This window comes from Lithobates pipiens, unplaced genomic scaffold (assembly GCF_037356315.1).
Source record: "Lithobates pipiens isolate NorthernLeopardFrog02 unplaced genomic scaffold, aLitPip1_a1.2 Scaffold_19, whole genome shotgun sequence".
In the NCBI taxonomy this organism is placed as follows: Eukaryota; Metazoa; Chordata; class Amphibia; order Anura; family Ranidae; genus Lithobates; species Lithobates pipiens.
In genome coordinates this window covers 214,702,404-214,718,789 of record NW_027507764.1, presented here as the reverse complement: position 1 = coordinate 214,718,789, position 16,386 = coordinate 214,702,404, and the positions used below count along the sequence as shown (strand labels likewise).

The 16,386-nt window shown below is 38.8% G+C and overlaps 1 protein-coding gene across 1 annotated transcript in view; it reads left to right on the top strand.

The window, feature by feature from the left end:
- The window catches only part of GLI3 (GLI family zinc finger 3), a 313,436-nt gene that overhangs the window by 127,004 nt on the left and 170,046 nt on the right, over nt 1–16,386 (top strand). The window lies entirely within an intron of this gene.

Genomic DNA, 16,386 nt, shown 5'->3' with positions numbered 1-16,386 from the left:
AAGCTTTTCTTTCAACAATGGTTTTCTTCTTGCCACTATTCCAGAAAGGCCAGATTTGTGGGGTGCACGACTAATAGTTGTCCTGTGGACAGATTCCCCCACCTGAGCTGTGGATCTCTGCAGGTCCTCCAGAGTTACCATGGGCCTCTTGGCTACTTCTCTAATTAATGTTCTCCTAGCCCGGGTTCTCAATTTAGGTGGATGGTCATGTCTTGGTAGGTTTGCAGTTGTGCCATACTCTTTCCGTTTTCCGACTCCTCCCCGCATCGGAAAACCCCTTAAGAGAAGCGCTTTCCCTGGGGGTTACCTTGCGGGCGTGCCCCCGAGTCCAGCATTTGTGTCCATAGACACAGAATGCCAGATTTGGCCCCACCCACCATCATTGGATTTGATTGACATCAGTGAGAGCCAATGGCAGCGCTGCCATCAATCTATCCAATCAAGAGCCAAGACCCCAGCCAGAGAGGGTTTGCGCGTCTCGGGCGTGGAAACGAACTGGCTCAGGTGAGTAAAAAGGGGGAGCTGGAGGGCTGGTCAGTGACAAAAGTTTTTTCACCTTAATGCAGGTTAAAAGGGGGGGGGGGGGCTTTACACACTTTTTGTGATTATTATTATTGCAAAACAGAAGACTGTAGAGGTGGGGTGCCTATATTTTATCTCCATAAAGTAAAGCCTGTCATAGTAATAAACTACTGAATCTGAGCTCAGGCTTCATTAGATATGTACAAATCTTTGTCATCTTAGTCATCTTAAAAAGGGCCTAGGAATCACCTGAAACCACATGCTAGTAGCAACATTTCAGAGAGTTAGCATTTGGGTTCCACACTTAAATTTCACCGTTCAGTGCAGTCCTATAAAAAGCATTGGGGTTGATTTACTAAAACTAGAGAGATCAAAATCTGATGCAGGTCTGCATAGAAACCAATCAACTTCCATTTTTGTTTGCTTAATTGCACAAGCTGAAGTAAGTTAGAAGCTGATTGGCCACCATGCAGAGCTGCACCAGATTTTGCACTTTACAGTTTTGCTAAATGAACCCCATTATATAATGCAGTGGGGATGTATTTATGCTTTGGATTTTGACAATCATAATGACACCAGGAAATGAAAATAGGGGAATTGGGTCAATGGGACAGGAAGAAACTGACCACAAAAACAAACCCTTACAAAAGTTCAGTTGTTAGTATCTAAACAAGGTATGGGCTATGGGTACCCCATCCAAAACTGATATAACTCCCCCCCCCCCAACAACAAAAAATGTTTACATGAGCTTTATCGGTGCCACAGTGGAGGCACAAAAACATAAAATGTCATAATTTGTATTATTTTCAACATAATAAAACGTGACCTAAAATGCCAAAAAAAGTAGTGCAGTATAATTATACATGTTAATACATTCCGTTCCTAATGGAATGCCTGATTTTGTCATGACTATATGTATTTTTCACAATCATCAGCCACACTAGTAACTGCCCAGTGTGAATTGTTTTACAATGTAGTGACGAATGGGATGTCTTTCCACAACATTGACATGTTTTATAGACAAAGTCAGCTTCCTCAAGATGGAAGGGTATTGTATTGGCCATAAGTCACATAAATATGCACAATCCATTAGTCAGTAATAGTTAACAGCTTAGTAGGTTGGTACAGACGTTAAAGGTAGTTATGTTCTTGTAAAGTTAGGAGAAGCCAGTCCAAAGACCCACCAGTTCCTTAAATAGTATGTCTAGAAGGCAGTATCCTACAGCGATTATACAGTGTGCATATAATGGGGGGCATGTCCAGGCTCTGGCACTAGCTGGTTGACTGTGAAGGAATTTTTCTGTCCCCTGTAGGAACACAGGCAACAACAGAACTTAAGATAGATTTTAACTCTTCCCTAAGCTGTTAAAAAAATAAAAAAAAAGGAACACAAAGGGGCGTCAAACTAAGTGTAGCATGTAGAGCACCTGGGTTTATTTTGAGTACATGAGCAACGCACTTGTGTATGAAAATGGCAGGCATATCTATAGTTTTGCGGTAGGATGGTAAACTTTCACAGTTTCCTTAACTCTCCCAGTGTAGCACAGTGTCCCTGCTCTTACAGCCTCTCTGGTAATTGAAGTTCACAGCTGGAAGCCGCGGGAACCAGCGTGAAATGCAGGAGGAAGCCAAGCCAGAGGTGACATCACCATGGAGCCGTGAATGAGCGGTAACGCATTTCAAAACATCCACTTCTTTCACAGAGCAGAGGTTTGAGAGAGAATTGGATGCTTTGAAATGCATTTTTGCTCATTCACAGCTTTGTGCTTACATCACCTCTGGCTCGGCGCCCTGCTGAGTTTCACTCTGGTTCCTGCAGCTTCCGGCTGTGACTTTTGGCCCCCCCAGAGGCACGCTGTCAGAGCAGGGACATTGTGCTGTACTGGGAGAGTTTGGGAGACCATGTTTATTTACCGTCCTACCGCAATACTACAGATATGCCTGCCATTTTCATACACATGGGAGTTGCTCATGTACTTTTATTATACCCAGATGCTCTTCATATTGCACTTAGTCTGGCACCCCCTTGTGTTCCCTTTTTTGTATTCCTATAGTATTGCTTTGTTTTTGGGGTTATGCCACTGGTGCTATATAAAGCTGCCTTTTATTTGGGCTGATAAGAACGCTTTTATTATGGACTTTTTGCTTATGACTTTGAAATTTTAGAAATCATAGGGTGTTCCTCGTTTCTCCAGTGCCATTTTTTCTATTGTAACAAAATAAAAAAAGAAACTTTGAATGGAGTTTGGCTTTAACATATTGGAAGTGGGCACAGGCTTCCTGGATTTGTGTAAAGTTAATGCTGTATCATTACCCACACATAGTCCTCTTTTTAGGCAGTAGTTATCACGTAGCTGTTACATGTACCAAACATCTTCACCTTACAGCAAGCACAGTGTGGGGTTTGTAAGATTTTTTTCTTAGTGTTCTTTTTTAAGGACGAGTAACAAAAACCCGTCATTCTTGCTTGTTTGTGAAACAGGATGATAAAATATTTTAGGTGTAGATGTTGGCTGTGAAAAAGAACTTGATCTTGTGAAAAACCCTCTGCCATTCACACCAGACGAATGTTGATTGTATAAATTTAAGCTTGACTGTAAATGAACATGCATGGGCTATGAGATCATAGACTGCTAATGTAACCTGGCAGCTTCAAGCCAGAAGCATCACTTCTTCCATTCTCTGGCAAAACCAGACCCCAAGCAATTCAAACAAGTTAAAACTCTTATACCATAATAAGACCTATCTTTGTTTGTGATTCCAGTTCCCCCTGCATGCTGTAACGATTCCTTTCGCAGCTGAAAGTATGAGTAAACCTGTGCATGTATCAAAGGAATGGGCACTAGACTAGAGCAAGAGTGTCAGTAACTTGCTGAGACAGAATACTGTGCTTCCATAGTCAACCCAAGCACTTGTCAGAGGGAAGCTTTCCTCTTTAATGGTACATTAAAGGTTTGATACTCACCACTACTATGAAAATGCCAGCTGGAGGAATAGATCCAGAAGAGTTTTGCATTGCAGTTGATAAAGGGACCTGAGATAAAAGAATTATTAGAAAGGGACAGACATTCACACAAAAGGAATGATCCCTTTGCTGTTTTACTAAAGAACAGTTATAGATATCCTGTATTTGCATTAACACCTTGTTTGGTGCCGTCTTCACAAATTCTTATATACATTCTGTAAAGCTTGTGTATATTAGTGTCACAGCATTGTAGATTTTATCTGTTTGCCCATTTCTTTCTCATTATCACCAATTAAATAGGAAGAAGACAGCCTCAACAGACTTATTTTAGTGTTAGTACCCCATATAAATGTGAAATGATATAGAGTATTGCGTAAGCTAATACAGGCTAATACACATTTTCATTTTAGTCTTTAAAGCTATCTAAACCTAAAAACAAAAATGTAATATATTGCTTCCTACCAGGCCCTAAGATGTGGAGGCTTCATTTGTTTTCTTTTTTCAGGCAAATGCAGAAAAGATATGCCAATCTTTTCAGAATTGCAGTATTCGTTTTACTTCTGTGAGCTTAAAAGAAAGCACAAACATCCTCCTCTTTATTGTATAAACTAAGGCTCGACAAACCCCATCTGCGGGCCTGGGACCGGCATAGTGGCTACCGCCGGGTAAAGGCAAGGAAGGAGAGCGAACACATGCCTGCTCTCCTCCTTTCCTTGTTGTTGACCCGGAAGTGACGTGTCACATCACTTCCGGGTCCCCGTTGACAGTCTCCCTGGTCATCAAAGAATGTAATTACATTCAGTGGAGCATATAGGAAACATGCAGGATCTTTTAGACCCTGCATGTCTCATTAAAAAGAACCTGTCACCAAACAAATCATCACATAGGGGACTTTTGTGATGGTAACAAAAAAGTTGAGTAAAAAAAAAATCCTACCCCCCCCCAAAAAAATTGAGGCCCCAACCCCCACAAGCACAAACGTAAACACCTGGAAACATTGATTGCGATACACATGTTACATATCGCAGCACATGCCTGAATGAGAACAATCATTCTAGCAACAGACCTCCATTGTAACGCTAAATTGATGATCTATAGGAGCTTTTAAAGCATTTCTAATGGAAAATATAGGGTACTTAAGTATGTCGCCATTTCACAGCCACGCACAAATTTAGGGTTTGACATTTGGCCATTCACTAAAATTTTAAGAAAAGCGGATAACCTTAAACTGCATAGAGGGTTCTTTACTGTAAGAGCGGTAAGGATGTAGAATTCTCTTCCACAGGCAGTGGTTTAAGCAGGGAACATCAATAAATAAAAAAAAAAACAATTAGATAAGCACCTGAACGACCCCAACATACAGGGATATACAATGTATTATTGACATATAATCACACACATAGGTTGGATTTGATGGACTTGTGCCTTTTTTCAGCCTCGCCTGCTATGTGACTATGTTGGGTATCTACTGTATGTACTTGTATTTGCAACCTTGTCTTTTATATTTTACCAAAAAATTGGGTAATTTATTGCGTTTTTTTATGCCCCCTAAAATTTACTTTTAATGTGTTTTTTTACTGCAATTGTGTGTTTCTTAGACCTTTGCAGTAATATTATGTGGCATAAAAAATTAGAACTACCACTATTTTATTGTCTAGGGTGCCCGCTCTCAGAAAATATATAATGCTTGGGGGTTTTATGTAATCTTCAGGCCTAAAATTATTTTTTTAAACGTGTGCAAAAAACTTCTCTGGCTGTATAAGGGTTAAACGATAAGTTCACCTTTGGGAACATGTTATATGTTCTATCTGTTAGCTTTGTCAGTAAAACAAAAACTTGGCTTCTAACTTTTTTAGCTGGCTCCTAGATTCAAAGCAAATTTGTCACACCCAGGTGTAACTACTAGTCCATAAATCCATTGTAAGTGTAGGTGTATGCAGGACATAAACTGGAAAAATGCAATATATATTACATTTTTGTTTTTGGGATTAGATACACGTTAACTGAGAAATGACTAGACAGAGTCTGCCTAGAGGATAGTGGACATGATTTACTAAAGAATATGTGACTTCACAATGCCAACTATTCCTGAACTTTTCCTGAAATTAAAGCTGAAACAAAGCAAGTCATAATGCATGGTAAGACTGTGTGTATACAGATATGGATGCCTTGACCACAGTAAGCATACATACAGAATTTTATGCACAACAAATTGTGAATGCATTTTTGAATGAAAAATACACATATACCTTATTACATGGTACACATGTTCTTTGACGCTGCTCTTTTCCATGATGCATGGGATTTTGATACCTTAGCAAGCAATCCTGGTGCTTATCACATTTTATTTTTTATGTTTATTTAATATTTTCATGTTTATATATCTTAAAATGCCATCATTAGTTGATGAAAAAATGGAGAAGAAAGCTCTCTGCAATAGAAGAGCTTTTGTAGTCGCCTCTTCAGTAGTCATTGTGTATCCCATCATCACCCCATTCCAGCACCTTAGCCTCTGTCAGTCTTATCTGCATTCAACACTTTTTTGAGTGTTGGATGTCTGTTTGCCCCACAGGTTCTCTTCAGGGCCTCATACACAATGGATGTTTTTAATGCAGCTCCTAGGGGCGTCTAGCATTTTTTTCCTGCCTCTAAACTCCCTTGCATGTTAGCCTATATGTCCATGCACATACAGGCTTTTAAAAAGAGTTTGGAGGCATGAAAAAAAACACGGCCAGTGCATGCAGGAGCAGCAGAGTTTTGGTAGAAAAAATGCTTGGCGCTACTAAGTGCGTAAAAAACACATTTTAACGCTAGGCGCATTTAGTTCTGCGCATTAATTCATTTCATTGACCAGAATACAATTACGATTGATGCCTGTAAATGCAGCTAAACACATCACATAATTTTACAGGAATATGCTGCCAGGAGGAAAGTCTTCAAGGAGATTTGGCAAAAGACACCCTGCGTATGAGGCCTAAGCATGCACAAAAACATTTAATTAATTTGTTTTTTATACTGTATATACATTTTAAAATATATCAAATAAATCACAGCAAAAAATAAACAAATTATGCAGGCCGCAGTTTATCGCACACATTTCTTAACGTGGTTCTAAAGACAGGAGGTTTTTACCTTTCCCGCAGACGGCTGTTCTGCCGCTGTTAAAAACATGATTTGTTATTTTGAAATTCAGAGAATCACTTGCATGTTGCGATTATCTGCGTTTACATGCTGTTGCGTTTAGCTGCGTTGGAACAGGTTTGCCATTTCTGATGTGCTTCCTGTTTTTCTTTCCTTGTTGCTGCTGCTATCTGTAGATGAAACAGTACACTGCGATTACCTGCAGTTATGTGCAGATAGCTGCAATAAATCGGTCCTGGACGCAGTCAAATTAATTTTTTCTAACCGCAGCAAACCCCATGTAACAAAATCGTTACTAAATGCAGTGTGTGAATGGGGCCATAGGAAAGCATTGTGTGAGTTTTGGTGCGGGAGATAACTTGATCTATCCACAGCTAAAAGCTGAATTCTAGCCGCCTGTGTGAAAGGGGCCTTAAAAATGTACCTGTAAGGAAAAAGTTACATTCTATGCTTCACTTTCCCTGTCTGCTGCTTGGCAGGACATAAAGTCACTATCCTTCTGGAAAGATTCTTGGGGAATGATAAATACACCAAATCTAACAAGTGTACACTTCAGTCCAGTGCAGGAATTTCTTTTTGTGAGATGTAGAATCCTCATCATTCCCAGGATCTCCCTAGAATGAGCGTGACCCAGAAAAGGCAAGGAAAGTATATAATCTATTTTTGTTCCTTCTAATTATATTTTTCAACTAATATTATGCAGTGACTTATACAAGTGGGTTGAGGGTACTTATCTAATAAGTGAACCTTGCATTTTACTGCAAAGTCTCTTTTTAAAGAATACAGTTTATTGGGTTTTAATACAAAGCACAGGACAGTTACACAGTACAGAACCATAGCAAGAATCAAAACAGGATATATATTACAGCAATACAGAAGCGGGCATTTCAGTTCTGTGGTGTTATGCCATCACTTAGTGAATGATCCTTAAAAACATTCAACCCACTCCAAGTCCTAGAGGCCACAGATTGAAGCAGGGCTCAACAAAAAGAGTAGAGTGGGGGCTACGGTAGCCATGAGATACACCATCAAATAGCCAGGATCAAAGTGTGCATAGGTGTGAGCCAAGCCGTGATTGAAGAAAGAAAAGCAAGATCAAAGAAAAGATGGGAGATGTTGAGGACAGAATGGTACAATAAGCCAAGAGGGGAGAACTCATGATCAGGACCTCCAGTAGCTCAGCAGGCCTAACTAGAGGTGTCAGATATATGGTTGTAGTTGGTGGCTGTGGAGAAGTTGATCCAAGAAAACAACAATTACACACATTTATAATATTGATCCTAAAGGCTAGTGATTAACTCCTCCATCTGCATGATGGAATTAATTTCCTCTATCCATTCTCGAATGGTTGGTATGGTTGTCTTCTTATAATGTCTAGGGATGAGTGTGTGTGCCGCAGAGAGGAGGAAACAGAAGATACCCCTTTTTAGGTCTAGCAATGGAACTGCAAAGACTACTTTAATGCACCATTTATGTATATGAACCACAAAAACAACCTTCTCTGGATGTTCAGTGCATGTTGCAAAAGGGGTTGGCAATGTGTGCAAGCATTTGCGCTTTACCATATCTATAAAGGGTTTGCTGAGTGCAAATTCTTATGTGAACTTGCAGGTGAGACTATAGTCTTCATAGTGATTTTGCACTGCTCTTGTGCATTTTCTTCAGCAAAGCAGGCTCATTATATCAGGGGTTTACATGTCTGCCTTTAAAAGGTGCTAATATACTTTCATATCTATAGCTAATTCCTACATTTAACAAGCATAGTTTCACCCCCTTTGTTTATATTTCTATTAACCAGAAAAGACCATTTGAGTGTATTTCTGCAAGAAGGGGGAAAATCTGTTTGATGTGGTTTTTCGTTTTGACCTTTAAAAAGCACATTCCACATACCTTTGTCATATGTGACCCACATAACTTTTTGAAAGCACCCTGACAGGCCCCTTAAATGCTTTAGCTTTAAGAAGGCAATATAAATCTTTTCATATAAATTGTAAGCCTAGGTTTAGCACTTGATCTATGTCCACAAGCTATGGATGTGCAATAATGAACCACATATTAGTCGGGATGGTACTACAAGCAGTAAAGGAACTATCAAAGAGCTAAAAGTTTACAGATGTAATAAATCTTGCAAAGGAATGCAGATTGTGTGTATTCTCACCTTAAACTCCATTCATATTTCAGATAGAAAGCACCACATGCTTCTGTTCCTTGGGATTTTTATCGTTTTGCATTGAGCAGATCGTCATCAACAATTTTTTAGAGCAGACAGGCCAGTATGTATCCACATAATCAAGGTAGTGAAAGGTAGAGAAGTAGAACTTGTGGTCACTCATGTCTTTGCAATATATATTTAGCAATGCATCAGCCGTCTTATACTCTTTAGTACACATAATAGTTTTAATAACTCTGTACTAATGAAGGATATCTAAACCCAATTATAAAAATGCAATATATTACAAGTTATAAGACTTTAAATGTGATGGCTGCATTAGTTGTCTTTATTCAGAATTGATTTGTTTATGTCCACCTGGTCCTGCCAAATAAAATTCTTCCTGTCCTAGGGTGACAATGCCCACTGTATTGTATCACTGGAGGAGTAGCGTTGCCACCCTAGACCGCTTTCCTGATGTGGACTACAATTGCCTTCCCCTCTCTTCATATCTATGACACAGGCATGAGGTGTTATGCAGTTCACAGAAGATAGCTGGGAATGCTAAAACATTGTTTGGGATTTCAGTTTTGTACACAGAAAGCTACAAGGGCACTGGATTTCTGACAGGATCAACAGGTGTTTTTCCTGTACTTGTAGAAAATGTACTTATCTTGAAAACGAATGCAGCCAAAACATTTAAAAACTAAGCTGAAATGTAAAAGGATTTTGTATTCTTGGATTTGGATATACTTTTTTGTGTGGTGAACTCATCTGGGAGGGATGTGTTACAATATGTTTGAATATTGCTATCATCGAATTATTAGATTTACGAAGTAACTAATTTAGTAAATACTTTGACATTTCTAATTTGGATATAGCTGGCCTCATGTTGAGTGGCTATATTTTTAGGGTCAAAGAGCTTAAAAAAGTTTACATTTGAAAGACAATTTGGATCTTAAAGAAAGAAGGAGTGCACAAACCACGCAACAACATTGAGCAGAACTTGTAATAGATCTATAGATATGATTCACCCACACATACATTCTAAAGGTTGCCAGGAGAGGACATGTCTAGCCAGGGGAAATGCTTTCATTGTCTTAGAAAAGCAGAAGAGCGTTCCCATTCAAAAGGGTATTTTTATGTTGTCCTAAAACATTGATTTACATGCCGCAGATGTGTGAAAATCTCTATGAGGTGCTCAGTGGTCAGTGACTATTATGAACCCCAGTAGGTAAGATGTGGAATGCGTTTTTTAAGCAGAACTGATGGAAACTGAAAATGGACATATGTAACCTGCTGAAGCCCTTCAAAAAGGCAACCTACCTTAGAGAAACCAGTAACAGTTATCATATGAGGTGAGGAGGATGGCCAACTTTGGTGACTTACCTGTAACATGGTTTGCACCCTATATTTGTTGCTGGGTAGTCAGAACTACTGTCACCGGCAGCAGCATAGCTAGTACTCGCCTTTCACAGCCTACTGTGACAATTTGTTAACAATCAGTGACAATACACTGCACTTTGGCAACAATGCCTTAGACATTTTGTGAGTGATTCCAAATGACTAAAATTACTGATTTTAATACCTGTATATTTTGACTTTGGTGTGTTCTGGTATTTTTTTTTCTTACATAGAAGAAATATTAACATTACAGTTATATTATGGTAATTGAATAATTGGGGAAGGGGAAGCAACATGGTAAGGTTACATTTGCAAGCATTGCAGCTATGGATAAAGTTGAAGGTTAGGGTCTAGCTGTTTGGTTGGTGTGTGAGGTTTAAAGTGTTACTAAACCCACAACAGTAAAATCAGTCTGTATATGCAGTAAAGATATTATACTCACTGTGGAACCAAAGTAGTTAATCCTCTGCACCTCTGCATTGTGTAAAAAGACTGTTTGATCCTGTCTTCTCTGATCCTCCCCTACTTCCAGGGCCCCCAATCCATCTGCTGATAGAGCCTTGGAGGCACTCTGCACATGCTCAGTTTGGTTTGTGTATTGATAGAGAGTTTTTCTTTTTCTGGGATGCATGTGATCAGCAAACGGCCAATTACGGTAGCATTATCCAGACAAAAAGTCAGGACTCCTGCAGCCTCATAGAACAGTCAGAGGAGAATAAAAACTCCTCCTACAAGCTTTAACCAGTGTGTGTCCTGACACTGATAGACGTTACAAGACTGCATTATACTGCTGATGAGAAAAGGTATTGTGCAGTCTGTATTTACTAAAATAATTGCATTTCCATGTTCTGTGTATTGTGGAAGACCAGATATAGTGAATGCAGGGTCCTGGGTTTAGTAACACTTTAAGGCTATACAGAATGCAGCTTGAACTTTGAGTTGGCAAGGTTTAAGGGTAAGTTGAAATTTAGTGGCAGTGATGAAGGTATGATTAAATTGGGGTTTAGAATAAATAAGGTAGTTTTTAGGTTTCTTTTTTTGTAAAACATCATATATGTAAGTTATATAATAGTTATTGTCCATTACATACAGGCAGTAAAAATGTGTTTGATCCCTTTCACACCAGGGCGCTTTGCAGGCGATCTAGCATTAGAAATAGCGCCTGCAATCCGCCCTAAAAAAGTGGCACCATTGTTTGTAGTGTGAAAAATAGCGGCGTTAAAAGATGAGAGTACTGTAACGGCGCTCTGCCTACCCTCAAAGCAGATTCCATCACTGATGACGCACCCCTAAAAAAATAGTTTTTAAAATATATATTATTGGATGTCCTGCCTGCTCCAAAGGGAGTCTTGGAATGTGAGTCATTTATTTATGTAGTTCTTATGTGACCTGACATTTCCTTGGGGAACAGTGTATATTTGAAAATTGTTATATGAAGTGTATTTTCTACAAAATATATTTTTTTGTACAAAATGTATTTATGTCAAAAGATCTCTGGTTATCCATATAATCTCTCATTATGCATTTCTTTACGCTGTTCAAGTTTTTTTTTTTTAGACTCACAAGATACTACCATAGCAAATTCACCTTTGATCTTACCTCCTTGCACAGTTTACTGAACATAGGGCTTCTGGAATGGTAGAAAATGTTCTATTTAGTAATTCATCCCCATAGAAGACTTACTAATGGGCTATGATGGTAGGCTTCTGTATGTGTAATCTCTACTATAATTTTCTCTTATGGTTCACTGACTTCAGTACTTTATTAATCATGTATATTGTATACCACTTAACAAATTAACCACTTCAGCCCCAGAAGATTTTACCCCCTTCCTGACCAGAGTACAAAACACATATCTTCATCAGTTTAAGCCAATATATATTCTTCTACATATTTTTGTTAAACAAAATCACAATAAGCGTATATTGATTGGTTTGCACAAAAGTTATAGTGTCTACAAACTATCAGAAATATTTTTGGCCTTTTTTTTACTAGTAATGGGATTTTTAGTGGTAGTGCGACATTGCGGTGGGCAGATCGGACACTTTTGAAATATTTTTGGGACCATTGACATTTATACAGCGATAAGAGCTGTAAAATGCACTGATTACTTTGTAAATGTCACTGGTAGGGAACGGGTTAAGACTAAGGGGTGATCAAGGGGTGATCAAGGGGTTAAATGTGTGTTCCCTAGATGTGTTCTAACTGTATGGGGATAGGACTGACTGGGGGAGGAGACATATTGTTGTTCCTACTTAGTAGGAACAAACAATATGTCTTCTCTCCCCTGACAGAACACACAGAAATCCCTGTGATAGCTCTTGTGCCCACGATCGCGCATGGCTGGCGGCGATCCCACCTCGCGGCCATGTGCATCCAGTCCCCCGTCATGTTGCGGGTGCACGCGTGCTCCTCCGGCATCTCTTAAAGGGAACAATGCACCCATATGTTGTTTTGCTAAGCTGTGCCATTCTGCTGACGTATATCAGCGTGATATGGTCGGCAAGCAGTTAAAGCGCATGAAAATATCTATGATTATAGATGAGTAATGTCATATTTTACCTATAGAGACACAGCACAGATCTAAATGTATATTTCTATTTAATTCATTGACAGACACAGCTCTTCACATTCATGACCGTGAAAAGAGCTGTGTCCATCAATGAACTCAGAGAAAGGGATTTTATGGTGAGTAGAAAAAAAATCCAGTTTTTGCAAAAAGCAGAACAGAGTTGTGTAACATATTGGTAAAATTTGGGTACTGCATATATTTGAAGTGATTATAAAGCTGGAAAGTTTTATTACCTTTATTACCTTACCTTCTATGTAATAAGGTAAAAAAAAAACCTTCTTTGTTCTGCTCTCCCCCAACTCCCCCTTATACTTACCTGACCTTGATCTTGAGCCAGTGTTGTGCATGAAAGCAGTGGCTCTCAAGTGGCTTGCTTTAGGGGCACTCGGCAGGGGGAGGAGCCAGGAGCACCGGTGGGGACCCAAGAAGAGGAGGACCGGGGCTGCTCTGTGCAAACCATTGTTTATTAATTAAAAAAAAATGTAGGTTTACAATCATTTTTAAAGGCTTTTTTGAATGGAAATAAATTTAATAATTGAAATTATTACTGGCTTTTAAATAATTAATCACTTTTTATGCTTTTGTAGCAAAGTAGTCAGGATCCTGATATAATTATAACTGACAAGTGTGGATGATAACCTCTGCAGAATATCATTATGTCACACGTTGGGCTAAGTAAAGTGTGAGCAAACAAACCTTTGAAGAAAGCTTTAGCATGTTCAGCATGTGACTGTTTACATAAGACAAAGGCTTCGCGCTCTGCCTTGCTCCTCTCAAGAGCTCGTATTCTGCCGCATGCAGTTTGCCTTGCTAATGATACAAAGCTGTTTGTTTGAAATATGTCGCTAAGCGTATTTAAATCGTGGCTAGTTTAAACATTGAAGTCATTCAAATAAACTCAGCATATGTGCTGCTTGAAGTGAAAGAAAGCTAGTTGGCCCCAGTTTACCTTTAGAAGGATCTGCAAGGAAGCTGTTTATATTGTAACTCTTATAGAACGGATGTGCTAGGCCTATGTTACAGCAAAGTGTCCGGGTTAAATCTTTCCCAGGGTAAAAAAAAAAAAAAAAAAACTTACGGAATGAGTTTACAAAGATTAGTCTTTTGAACTAAATGATACCCTTTAACAAACGAAAATGGCTAAAAACCCTTTTAATAGGGGTCAGTCATGAAGGAAGAAAATAGCGAGAATAATTAGGCTCTCAAGAATGCCGCCATTCACCTGATTTATGTAGCGTATGGGTTATATGACAGTTAAGGGGCAAATATTCATTGCCCTGGAACTAGTATGCAAAGTGAGGGAATAGCTGATCCAAACAAGTGTAAGCACAAAGGTGTTTTGCTTGGTGACAGGGTCTCTTTCACAAACCTTTGTAGATGGCTAATGCTTTCTTTTAAAGTTGAGTATTTTAACTGACTAGTGTGATTTCCCTTTTAAGTAGAACTCTTACAATTATGATATGTTGGAAAAGAGTTAAAAGAATGCTGAGGATGGGATCTGCTTAATGTCCTGTCAGATAGGGGATTAAGTATATGAACTAAGGAATTTATTCTGAGAGAATGGAGGGAGTTTGAGGTGCAGCTGCCAAGATGAAAGTTGCGTGGGGAAGATGGAAATGGATGGAACACCATTAACTCATTAATTATCATAGAATTTTGGAAGTCACTTGTTACTTTAAAAGAAACCTGTGCTGAGAAAAATATGTACCTGATGAGAATGTTAATTTAGTGGCTGTCTTGCTAATAATGGCAGCAACAGTTGGCACCTAAGTGGCTGCAAGCATTTGGCAACTAAAGTAGGATAAAAAAAAATCAGAACCCCCAGTTAGTTTACTTAGTCCAGGTTAGGGGTCAGAAGTATTGACATTATGTACAGTAGACTCAGCATCATAACCAGGTATTTTTAATTGTATATGGATTACTATTTTCACTAGAGCATTGTGTAACCACTTCAGCTCCGAAAGGTTTACCCCCCTTCATGACCATTTTTTGCAATGTGGCACCACGTTACTTTAACTTTGCAGGAAGAAATAAACAGCACATTGCTGCTGTCAGAAGAGAGCCCTGTGTTTGTTTAGAGGCAGAAGAAAAGCACTGTCAGTGCACCCAGGAGCAGTGGCATTTTGGCAGAAGAAAATGCGTGACACATGTAAATGCGTTTAAACACTTGTTAATGCTAGACGTGCTTTGTGCGTGATCGTTACTTTATTTAATCTACTAAATAATCTAATAAAACACTGCTGCTAGAAGGAAAGGTGTCTAGGGGAGATGGAAAAATGTCCACTGTGCAAGAGACCTAATTCTTCTTCACCCAGAGGGCTGCTTGGGTTGCAGAAATGTATTATAGTAGTCTGTGCTGCATACAGTCAGTGCTGGGTGCTGCCCAAGTGACTTGGTGTCTGTATGCAGAGCATAGGGGGTCATAGACTGCCATTCATTTTTTTCAATGGATATAAGGTGTTCTCTGGGTGAGGCAGAGAGGAGGGAAAGATCTAGTCACGATCTGCGCTTGCAATAGAAGGTTGAATTGGTTCACTGACTGTTCAAAGCAGACAAATACATTTTGCTGTAAAAAAGGGAAACACATTGGGTCTGCTTTGCTAAAGACAAATTTGCTGTTCAGTTTGCAAAGGAAGTTTCCCATAACCTAAATTAATAAAGTGAATGTGGGGAAAATTTACTTTGCCAAGAATACCCAGTCACATGAAGCAAAAAAAAAAAAAACACTATTTTTGCTTAGACAATCAAATAAAGTAGCTGAACAGCCGCACTCAGAATATATACCTTTTATTGGTGAGAAAACACTGTTAAAAAATCCAAAACTGTCACATCATGGTTGAAGTTGGTACAGAAGAAAAATCGAATGCGTTTTAAATCATATTAGATGCTTAATCATAGCTAGTAACCATAATCAGAGTAGAAATACATATAGTGAGATAAAACCAATTGAGGAAACAAACACTCCCTAAAATTCCTCCAATATCTAATCAGGCTAAAATGGAAACCAAGTGTGCAAAGAAGTGGACAGCACGTAAAAACAGAGAAACCCAGTGTATCAAACTATGAAAATATTACATAATAATGATAATAAATTTGTTTAATCAGGTCAATAAAACTGATTCACTACTAGCATGCTGTCCCTTAGCAGATGACATTGCTGTAAAATGTTTTAGTATAGACTCAATATACAACATAAAAACATAACAAAGCACTGGACAATGCATTTAAATGTATCTGCAAAGCTGAGCGCAATCAAACATACCGCAGACAGTGACAGGGAGAAACGATCACTGCAGATAACCCTAAATTCATTATTGTTTTTTGCATGTTTGTGAAAGTTCCTGAAAGTTCACGTAATAATCAATAATATATCAGATACATTTGTGTCAAACATGTTACATTAACAATTAAATAGAATGATATGTAATTTCACAAAAACATGCAATCGTTCTGTTGTGTCTGTGGTAAAGAGATAGACCCCATATTAAAGAAACATTTACAAAAGAGAAGAAAAAGAATGTTGACAAACAGAAGACCAAAGAGTGAGAAGTAAGGACAGTCAATGTCAAGCGAATAAGCCAAACGGCATACAGGCGTTGCTTGAAAGCCATGCAGACACGTGTAAAAACAGCA